The sequence below is a fragment of the Mus musculus genome, chromosome 10 (assembly GCF_000001635.26).
Source record: "Mus musculus strain C57BL/6J chromosome 10, GRCm38.p6 C57BL/6J".
NCBI lineage: Eukaryota > Metazoa > Chordata > Mammalia > Rodentia > Muridae > Mus > Mus musculus.
The window spans coordinates 113,556,021-113,567,666 of record NC_000076.6 but is presented as its reverse complement, the minus strand read 5'-3'; the positions used below and the strand labels follow the sequence as shown (position 1 = coordinate 113,567,666).

Here is an 11,646-nt window from a genome sequence, read left to right as displayed (position 1 = left end):
AGCATTCCTTTCTGCAAAAGATACTTAATCCCTGGTATACCTTGAGTACATGGTATGGGTTCACTTTTGCCATCAAATAAAACCATTTGGACAAGAAAGGACCAGCTCTTTCATCAAGGATCTCTGTGAGGGGAGGTCCTGGTAGTAAAGGGCAGTGCCTAAATCTCTCAGAGAAGGCTTTCTCTCCTCCAGCTCCTCTGTACTCTCAGCACTCACTCAGAAGTCCGCCCCAGTCCTAGGCTCAACCATTCCCTTTTTACTTGGTGCATAGGCACCCTGATGGGAAGTGCTTGCACACCCTATTCCCAACTCCCAGCAGCACCCCAGCAGTGTCTGGGTACACAGGAGACCTGGAACCACAGCATCTATCTCATACTCAGCTGGTTCCCACCAGGGGAAAAAGGGACTGAGTCCCCTATGACAGACTGTGTTTGTCTCCTCTGAGGAACTGGCTTGCATTGCTTAGGCTCCCCAGCAGTGAGGCAGACATGTAGCCCAGCAATAGATCACTGAAAGGGTAACTGGTTACAAATATCTTGAAAGTAGGAGTACTGGAAGTCTTTTCTAGAGCTAACCACTAAGAAAATATGGACATATTATTCATAAATTGTTGAAGGGAAGAATCTTTGACTATAATATCATGGCATAATGGAGGTAAAATAAGAACTTATTCAGGGGAGGTCATCTCAATCAATGAAACCAAGCAAAACACATTTTGGAAAGTATTGGGCCACAAACCCTATAGAAATTGAGATTCACCCCCTCTGTAGTCTCTTTTATCACTGAAGTACAGTATCTTCTAGTCTCCCTCTTCTTAGCAGCTCAAGCAAGGTCAAAGAAACCTTACATTATAATCTGACGCTTATCAGTCTTTTACCTTCTAGGATATAGGATAGGTCATGTTGAATAGAGCTTGCCTTATCTCAGGAATATGAACAAAAGTTTGAAACTCTCCTTGTTCTCTAGTTCTGAAGGGAACTGAAGGACCCAAAGTCTGTCTCCTCAGGATTCTATCATAACTGTCTATGGACATGAAATATAACCCTTCTAGTGATGTTCTTCTGAAGGCTACTTTCATGCCTGCCTCCTTGTCTACAAACACCTTTTATGTTATAATGAAGGAGACACATGAGCTTTTAAGATTGTGATTATTTTTGAATTGGAAGAAAAGAAAAAAAATTAGGGCTAGTTGAGAAAAAAAAAACTCACAGAAACATGAAGGACTATAGCAGAAGACAAGCGTGAGATTAAATTTATAACTTAATGAGCTGGAAGAACCCCAGAGAGCAGTTGTATATTAACTTTCAAAGGCAGGCGAGTCTCGGGATCTGAAAGCATCCTTGGTTTTAAACATTGGGAATAACGTATTTATTTTACATCCATAAGAGAAGATTATTTCCTTCCTGGAATGTGAGACTCCAGAATTCTAATTCCATTGTTAAGGATCATTCATTCTAAACAGCCATCTCTCTAAGCTATAAGGTAATTACTTTTTCTCCTTTAGATTTTATTGACTGTAGTGGGCCCCATTACTTGGGAGTTAGTAGGTGCTTTTTACTGTGGCACATCAGAGGTATGAGCAGGGAAAAAGGGAAACCTGAACACCTATTAACTAAAAGCAAATGATATCCCTTTAGATACAGAAACTTCATGCCTAAATTTCAGGTAATATTAACAGACATATAAATATACTCAGGATAGTAGATAGGCCTTTTAATTGTGATTTTATTAGTCCATTTCATAGTAAAATAAGACATATTTTATTAAACAAATATAACCAAATATCAACATGTTTAGGTCTAGTTGGATACTTAGGGATTGCGGCATTATTATTCTCATCTCCAAATGAGCTAACTTTAAAAAAAAGTACCCATTGTTTGGCCAACACTTTATAGAGTCCCGAAAAGGAAAAAGGAAAGTAAAACAAAGTTTTGACCTTCATGCACATTGTTCTGTAGTGAAAATGAAGGGAGTAATTTCAGTGAAATTATATAAGGACATTGCCTGCTTTTCAGAGAGCAAGATGAACTGCTCTGTACTTACAACTTTCTGGAAAATAATTCATACACTGTTTAATATTCTGACTTGAGACCAGCATCACTGAAAGACTATAATTTTAATTAATAAACGCTTTTTATGAAAAAAAACACTCTTTCCTAAACAATCATGATTCAAAAACCTGTTCTTCAAGTTAATTTTAAAAGTTTTGAAATAGATGAATTTGACTGTAAGGATAACATTGTTTTATAAATCTGGCAGAGGGGTCAAGTGAGTATGCACTCATGAAAGTTTTATATTGCATGCACGTGGAATTAAGAGTCTGTAATACTTCAGGATAATGGTTCATATGCTCCCATTTCAACAGACAGCACTAACTTCCAAATGGGAACTTCTCCAGAACAGAATTGCCCTTGAATAGTTTAATTACTATCTCTGTAACCACATTCTAACTATTAATTTTTTGAACAGCTCCCAAATCATATCAGCAGCCATTATTTTTAATTTTAATGTGGCTGTATATTTACCTGTAGGGATCTATTAAGAAAAGGGAAAAATTTAATCGTTTAGCTAGTTGACTTTTAAGTCAGTGGTTGCATATTCTCTGGGACAGTTACTAATGCATTGAGCCACAGAGCAGAATATGAAAGTACACTTGACTCACAACCAAGAAATCAAGAGATGCTGGTCATGATATAGGACTCTGGCATAATCAGGATTCAAGATATGTTTATTTCTTTATTCTACAAACTTAGTGTGTAGACTATAGCCTTTTATTAATGTTTTATGGCTTCCAGACTACTTCATGATGGGTCTGGGTGGGTGGGTGGAGGAACACCCTCATAGAAGCAGTGGAGGGAGGATATGATAGGTTGTTCCTGGGAGGCATGAAAACCAGGAAAGAGAATAACATTCGAAATGTAAATGAAGAAAATATCGCATAAAAAAAGAAAAGAAGGGGAATGCTTTCTAAAGACCCTAATTACTTTCATTAGTAAAGTGTGTCTGGTGCCTACCTAGCTCTCAGAAGTTCTAAAAATGGCATCATTTTTAGCTGAGAATATGGCTATGTCATACATATGGGTATTCCTATATTAAGAAAGAATAATAAACTGATGTTACTAGATTAACAATTCAATAACATGAAATAAAATTACTAACTTCTCAGAGCTTGTAAATTAGGATTATAAAAAATTTATATCTTATCAAAATATTGTTTTGTGAATACCAAAAGGTTTAATTTGGCTAATACTGGCACTGCACGGCATTTAAGAGTATGTCAGCACTTCATGTATTAAAATATTACAAGCTATTAAATGTGAATCATTCCTCAAACAATACATGATAATAAAGAAAATTAAGTAATCTTCACATGATCGTTTAGGTTTTAAATGAGGAATGAAGGGACTATAGTTATTACATTCTCCACACTTAATATACTTACTTATATACTGAAGAAATATACAAACCACAGAGAGGAAGAAAGAATCAAAGGCAGGGAGGAAAGCAGTTCAGGAAAAGGTACTTTCTTCAAAGTGTCCAACTGTTATTACTTTCTAGATACCTTTTCCAAAATTCTTGTTTTAGTCTGAAGAAAATATACCTTTTCATGTTTATTCAATTCTTTTCTTGACCACTCAAATGGGTTTATTTTAAAATAAATTCACTGTATATTTAATATTGTTGAGGTATGCAAAACAGAATTTCATATTCATGTTGATAAGTAAGATAATGTTTCCTTGTTCATATGTCTTATTAAAGAATGGAAAGGAATAGGAATAAGCCATCCATTTTATAATTGTGTAAGAAAAATATAAGATCTGCCTGGATAAATATTCACAATATCAAATAAGGTAAAAAAATCTGCTTGTTCTCTTTCAATTTCTTTAATAAATGATAAAATTAAAATCTCATTACTAACTAGTGTCTTAAATTAAGGTCTCTAAAAATCAGAGGAAAGAGCAGAATACAATTTTCTGGCATTAATCTTTAAATACAGTGCTTGAGATATGACTTCCAGAACCTGCAACATTTTATCTGCATCTTCATCTCTCCTGACTACAAAGTTAAATAAGATAATGACTATTCATTCAGACATGTAACATTGAGAATATTTTCATGCTCACACATACAGATGAGAGTACATGGTGCTATTTATGTAAAGAAGGGGACCATTAAGGGATAAAGTGGAAGGATGGAGGATGGTGGGGAGAGATTGGAAGCAACTTACAATGTTATATATATGAAAATAACAAATCTAGTATGTCATGTGTTACCTGAAAATATTATTATCATTCTAGTTGGCCTAAAACCGAGACAAACTAAAGTCTCATGAAATAGTCAACTTTACTCAGGACATGAGACAATTCGTACTCTGAGTGTTGGGCAAAGTCATATGAGCAAACCTCACTTCAGTTCAGTCTCTCAGGGTAAGGTCACATGAGTTTAGTCTGCATACAGTCAGGAGGACAGCTCCTACTTGGAAACATCAATCGAAATAAATCTACAGTAAATGCATTCCTATTGATTATACTTGGGAGGAAAACACATTTAAAGAATAACTCATGTTATAGAGAAACATTGGTTACAAGACTTTTGCCATGTTTTCTTAGTTATCTCATCACAAGCTCTCATGATTCTCTGCACATATCTTTATTCATGATGGGGAATATTCATTGCATATATTTACTTATATATTATAGTCATGTATATTATATTTATACTATGTATAATATACATGATAAATATGCAATACATAATTCATAAGGTATCATATACAAACACAATGTAATACATATTGTATCCATATATTATATATATGTGTAAAAAGTTTTACAAAAAGAATAATCTCCTCCATGGGTTTGAGTATGTACACCTGTCTTTTTTTTTTTTTTTTTCTTTGCAGAAAGCTCATTGTCTGCATGAAAACAGAAATCCTCTACAGAAAAACAATTACTTCACTTACATAGTTTCTGTGCATACAGGGAATAAATAAAAACACAGGTAAATAAAAGCATACTGATAGAATTGAGAGAATTCAAATTTTATTTCAGGTATTATTAATAATCTTTAATCTTTTTATGGTTATCCTGGTTTTTTTATTTCTTTTTATTTTTTACACTCCGTATTTTATTCCCCCCTATCCATCCTCTGACTGTTCCACATCCCATAACTCCTCCCAATCCTCATGTCTCCACCCCCATGTCTCCACCGCCACCCCCCACTTGACCTCTGACTGGAATACAACCATGCTCTCAGTACATACCTTTAATCTTAAAGAAGAAAGATGAAGTTAGTTTGTAAAAGGAAGCAGTCATTCTTGAAAATTACTTGTAATTGTGGGGCAGACAAAGTGACTAATCAGAGAAAGATTTGATGGAATGAGTCAGAGATATATTATGCCCAACTCACATGAGGAAAGACAGGAAAGGGAACACTTAAGAGCAACACAGGCAATGACGTTTAGTCAGTTCATCAGGTGTAGTGGTTATTCCTGATTGTCAAATTGACTATGGAATGAACTACAATCCAGAATTGGAGGCTCACCAATCCTAATCTGGAGGCTGGGAGATACAAGTTTCTGACCTGGATCTTGACATGGAGATCTTGATAGTGGCTATGAATTCCAGAATATTAAGACAGGGAGACTGTAACCTTCCCTCAGCATGAAGCTGGCTGAGCCAGAACTTGACCTTGCTGCCACTAAGGAGATTACTTGGGTGGAACCTTCCTCCCTAGATCACTCTATTATTCACCCACTGTTCCTCTTTAGGATACTGCTACCTGCTGAGAGGCCCCCCCTGAGCTATTCCAGAGACTATGCCCTATGCTGCATGTCATCACCTGCAGCTGGTTCCAGGCTCCAAGGATGAATTGGCAGGAATGGGCCTCCCCCTCCCCCCTTTTATAAGCGCAGTCACTATTAAACATTTGAGCCTTGATCAGAACACTGTCTTGGCTCCATTTCTCTCTCATTTGCCTAGTTTCCTTTTCTTTTAGCGCTGGCCTGCCACTCATGGATGTACCCCATCCATGTGAGCCGCTGGATGGCTCACAACAGGAGACCTCTGAGTTCATGGCCATCTGGGATTAAAGGCATGGGGGCACACACCTTTAATCTGGGCTACACCCTCTACTGGAGAACTACATAAGGACATTGGAAGAAGGAAGATTTACACTCTTTCACGCCTCCTCCTTGCCTTGTGGTACTGAGCAACTGCTAGATCCTTGGACTTCCATTTACAATTGCTGCTGACCATTGTTGGGAGTTGGATTGCATACAGTAAGTCATCAACATATTCCTTTACTATATAGAGACTAGAGAACCCTTTGACTCTAGAGAACCCTGACTAACTCAGCTCCTAACTGGGCCATAAGCAGAGAATTTGGATTTTAAAGTTTGAGAGATATTTATAGACCTTTTGATCTTTCTCTTCTCTGGCTACCCACCCAACCTTGCTACCCTTTCCTCCCCAATTTTCTTCGTGGTAATGATGTTTTATGTAGGAATAGAAACCCTGACTAAGACAATCAGATGAGTACAGTTCACTTGAAGCAGTTCAGTCAGCATACTTCATGAAGCAGGGGCAGTTGAACAGAGAGAGAACGAGGAACCAAAAGATTAGAACAAATTGCCAGTTAGTATGAGGCTAAGCAGACCAATTCAATCAGAAGCTGAGAGAAGCCAGATTGAAACAGTCAACTTGGATAGGAGTTTGAGCCAAAACAGCCAAGTAGAATTAGGCAAGCAGAGTTCAGAAAGACCTAGAAAGAGTGACTTTATTCAGCAGTAAACCTCTGAGGAAACAATTATTTCTGGCAAATAAAAGCTAAAGTTCCTCTATTTTTCTTTTATTTCATTTTATTAAAATTTTTCAAGAATTTCTGCATTTGAATTAGTATTATGTATTAAGAATGCTGTAAAATAATTTCAGTTTTTGCGATAAAGAGACAAAATTCTGCCTCCTCTTATTGTTAATTAACATCATCTATAAAGAAAATTCTTCTACTACATAAGAGAAAACTATGTAATTAAACCATTGCATTTCCCTTCAGTTAGGGAATTCTTTTGTGTGTGTGTGTGTGTGTGTGTGTGTGTATGTGTGTTGGAATTTCTTTTTTTTTTAATTTTTTTTTAATTAGGTATTTTTCTCGTTTACATTTTCAATGCTATCCCAAAGGTCCCCTATATCCACCCCCCCCCAATCCCCTACCCACCCACTGCCCCTTTTTGGCCCTGGCATTCCCCTGTACTGGGGCATCTAAAGTTGGCAAGTCCAATGGGCCTCTCTTTGCAGTGATGGCCGACTAGGCCATCTTTTGATGCATATGCAGCTAGAGACAAGAGTTCCGGGGTACTGGTTAGTTCATATTGTTGTTCCACCTATAGGGTTGCAGTTCCCTTTAGCTTCTTGGGTAATATCTCTAGCTCCTGCATTGGGGGCCGTGTGATCCATCCAATAGCTGACTGTGATCATCCACTTCTGTGTTTGCTAGGTCCCAGCATAGTCTCACAAGAGAGAGCTATATCTGGGTCCTTTCAGCAAAATTTTGCTAGTGTGTGCAATGGTGTCAGCGTTTGGAAGCTGATTATGGGATGGATCCCTGCATATGGCAATCACTAGGTGGTCCATCTTTTTGGGATAGGAATACAACTTAAATAAGCAAGCACTTCACCTAGCGTGCATGACTCTTTAGTGTTAACCAGGAGATGAACAGAGAAGGAAAAAGGAGATAGAGAGACATATTTTATTTGGCAAAATGTATATTTATATACAGTTGTTGCCACTTATATATGTCTTTTCATGTTGGATATTCTTATCACATTAATTTATTTAAAATAATGCTTTCAAATAGAGCTATTTTATGCTATTGACTTAAGTAAGATATAAAGAGTGAAACAATTCCATTTGTAATTTATAACATTTATATTGAATTTTATAAACATTTATTGCCCTAGCTTTTGTCCCCACAGGCAAGAACACACTCAGGACAACCGGAATCTTCTGCGGCACAAGGGTTTATTGCTTACTTCCCAGGAGGAAGACCTGGAACCCAGAAAATGGCGCTGCTTATATAGCCTGCAGGGTGACGTTTCAGCACCTGATGTGGCGTGACAGCTCATGATTCATTGCTTGCCCATCACCCTATTACTATGCCCCGAGATGGGCAGTGACTAGGCGTGAGTTCACTCTCGTACCTGCACCTGCGTACAAGGCTTGTTTACTAGTTAGGCACAGCGGAGGCCAGCGCCATCTTATAATGGCGATTGCTTGCGGCTCGCGGTTGCTTGCAGCACGGCTCTCCACAAACATTCATATTTTTCCATGTTGAAACACACATTATATGTGTATGCGTGTGTCTCTGTGTCACTCTGTGTGACAATATCTGTCTGTCTCTCTATCTTATCTATGTGTGAGATTATTCATCTACTAAATGCCTATTTGTCTTTCTTTATTATATACTACCATTATCCACTGAAAGTTTTTTGTTTTGTTTTTCTTTTTGGCAATCATATAAGTGATAGAAAACCTTGAAGTTTCTTTTGGGTAGGTATGTATAGTATTTATAGCATATTTCAGTGGGTGTATGGACTTGTGTTAATGAGTGTATATATACATGTATGCATGCATGTAGCTGCATATGTATGTGTGTGGATGCTAGTAATTGATAATAGATGTCCTCAATCATGCTCTATCTCAATATTTTACACAGATTCTATCAGTTAACCAGATCTAATCAATTTGTCTTGGCCTGCAGTCCCTGTGTGCTTGAGGAATCCTCCTGTCTGTATGTCCCCAGGACTGAGACTACACATATGCCACCACATCCACCTTTTGAGGTGGGCGCTGGTAATCTGAACTCAGAATCTTTTGTGTGTTTTCCAAGCATTCAATATCCCAGCAATCTTACCACATCTGTTTTTATATTTTTTCCTTTATATATATTTTATTTATTTACTTTTATTTTTTACACTCCATATTTTATTCCTCCTCCATCTACCCTCTGACTGTTCCACATACCTCTTCCCCACCCCCATATCCACGTGGATGTCCCCAACCCCTACCCCATCTGACCTCTAAACTCCCTAGGGTCTCCAGTCTCTTGAGGGTTAGAGGCATCTTCTCTGAATAAACACAGACCCAGAAGTCCTCAACTGTATGTGTGTTGGAGGCCTCATATCAGCTGGTGTATGTTGTCAGTTTGGTGGTCCAGTGTTTGAAAGATCTCGGGGGTCCAGATGAATTGAGACTGCTGGTCCTCCTACAGGATTCCCTTTCTCCTCAGCTTCTTTCAGCCTTCCCTAATTCAACAACAGGGGTCAGCTGCTTCTGTTCATTGGTGGGGCACAAATATTTGCATCTGACTTTTTCAGCTGTGTATTGACTCTTTTGGAAGGCAGTCATGATAGGTCCTTTTTTGTGAGGGATCCATAGCCTCAGCAATAGTGTAAGGTGTTGGGACCTCTCCCCTTGAGCTGGATCTCACTTTGGGCCTGTCACTGGAATTTCTTTTTCTCAGGCTCTTCTCCATTTCCACCCCTGTAATTCTTTCAGACAGGAACAATTATGGGTCAGAGTTGTGACTGTGGGATGGCAATCCCATCCATCATTTGATGTCCTGTCTTCCTGCTGGAGGTCGGCTCTATAAGTTCCCTCTTTCTATTGTCAGGTATTTCATCTAAAATCTCTCCCTTTAAGTCCTAAAAATCTCTCACCTCCCAAATCTCTGGTGCATTCTGGAGGTCCCCCAACCTATTTCCCGAAGTTGCCTGTTTCCATTCTTTCCGCTGGCCTTCGGGGCTTCCTTTTCTCTCACCCAATACCAGATCAGAGTCACCTCCCGCTGCCACACACAAACTTTCCCCTCCCATCCACTTTCCCTTCCAGGTCTCTATCTCCCTCACCACTTGTGATTGTTTGTTCTCCCTCCTAAGTGGGACTTCCTCACTTAGGCACTATAGCTTGTTGAGCTTTTTTGAGTTATGTGGACTGTATCTTGTAGTTTTGCTTTTTTTTTTTCTAATGTCCAAATACTTATTAGTGAGTAAGTATCATGCAAGTCCTTTTGGGTCTGAGTTACCTCACTCAGGATGATTTTTTCTAGTTCCATTCATTTGCCTGCAAAACTCAAGATGTCCTCCTTCTTTGTAGCTGAGTAGTATTCCATTGCGTAAATGAACCACATTTTCTGTGCCCATTCTTCTGTTGTGGGACATCTAGGTTGTTTCCAGCTTCTGCCTATCATAAATAAGGCCACTATCGACATGGTGGAACACATGCCCCTGGGTGTGTGGGGGGAGCATCTTTTGGGTACTTTCCCAAGAGTGGTATAGCTGGATCCTCAGGTAGATCTATTTCCAATTTTCTGAGGAACCCCTCCAGATTGATTTCCAGAGTGGGTTGCACCAGTTTGCAGTTCCACCAGCAATGGAGGAGTGTTTCTCTTTCTCCACATCCTTTCCAACATGTGTTGTTACCTGAGGTTTTGATCTTAGCCATTCTGATTGGTGTAAGTTGGAATCACAGGGTCATTTTGATTTGCATTTCTCTGATCACTAAAGACTTTGAACATTTTTTTAGGTGCTTCTTAGCCACTAGAGATTCCTCAGTTGTTAATTCTCGGCTTAGTTCTATACCCTAATTTTTTAGTGGATTGTTCGTTGTTTTTAGTGATTAACTTCTTGAGTTCTCTATATATTTTGTTTTTTAGCCCTCTATTGGATGTGGGGTTAAGGAAAATATTTTCCTAATATGTAGGTTGCCGATTTGTCTTATTGACTATGCCTTTTGCCTTACAGAAACTTTTCAGTTTTATGAGGTCCCATTTATCAATTCTTGATCTTAGAATATGAACCATTGGAATTCTGTTTAGAAAATATCTCCCTGTGCCAATGAGTTCAAGGCTCTTTCCCACTTTCTCTTCTATTAGATTCAGTGTATCTGGTTTTATGTTGAGGTCCTTGGGCTTGAGCTTTGTACAAAGTGACAAATATGGTTCAATTTTCATTCTTCTACATACAGACAGCCTGTTAGACCAGCACCATTTATTGAAGATGCATTCTTTTTACTTTGTATATTTTTAGGGTCTTTCTCAAAGATCAAGTGACCATAAGTGTATGGTTTATTTCTGGGTCTCTGATTCTATTCCATTGAACAATGTGTCTGTCTCTTTACCAATACAATGCACTTTTTATCACTATTGCTCTGTGGTACTCAAAGTGTTAGCTAGAGCAATAAGACAACAACAGGAGATCAAGGAGATACAAATTGGTAAAGAAGCTATAAAGGTATCACTATTTGCAGATGATATGATAGTATACACAAGAGATCCCAAAATTTCTACCAGGGAACATCTCCAGCTGATAAACAACTTCAGCAAAGTAGCTGGATATAAAATTAACTCAAATAAATCAGTAGCTTTCCTTTATACAAAGAATAAACAGGCTGAGAAAGAAATTAGGGGGAAAACTCCCTTCACAATAGCCACAAATAATATAAAATATCTTGGGGTGACTCTAACCAAACAAGTGAAAGACTTGTATGACAATAACTTCAAGTCTTTCAAGAAAGAAGATCTCAGGAAATGTAGAGATCTCTCCATGCTCATGGATTGACAGAATTAACATAGTAAATATGGCCATCCTAC

At 38.2% G+C, this 11,646-nt stretch overlaps 1 long non-coding RNA gene across 1 annotated transcript; it reads left to right on the top strand.

The window, feature by feature from the left end:
- The first annotated feature begins 1,463 nt into the window (after positions 1-1,463).
- Gm40765 lies at positions 1,464-6,097 on the top strand. Its single transcript, XR_872045.1, has 3 exons — positions 1,464-1,482; positions 4,904-5,001; positions 5,998-6,097. It is a non-coding gene; the product is annotated as a predicted gene, 40765 (long non-coding RNA).
- Positions 6,098-11,646: the final 5,549 nt, after the last annotated feature.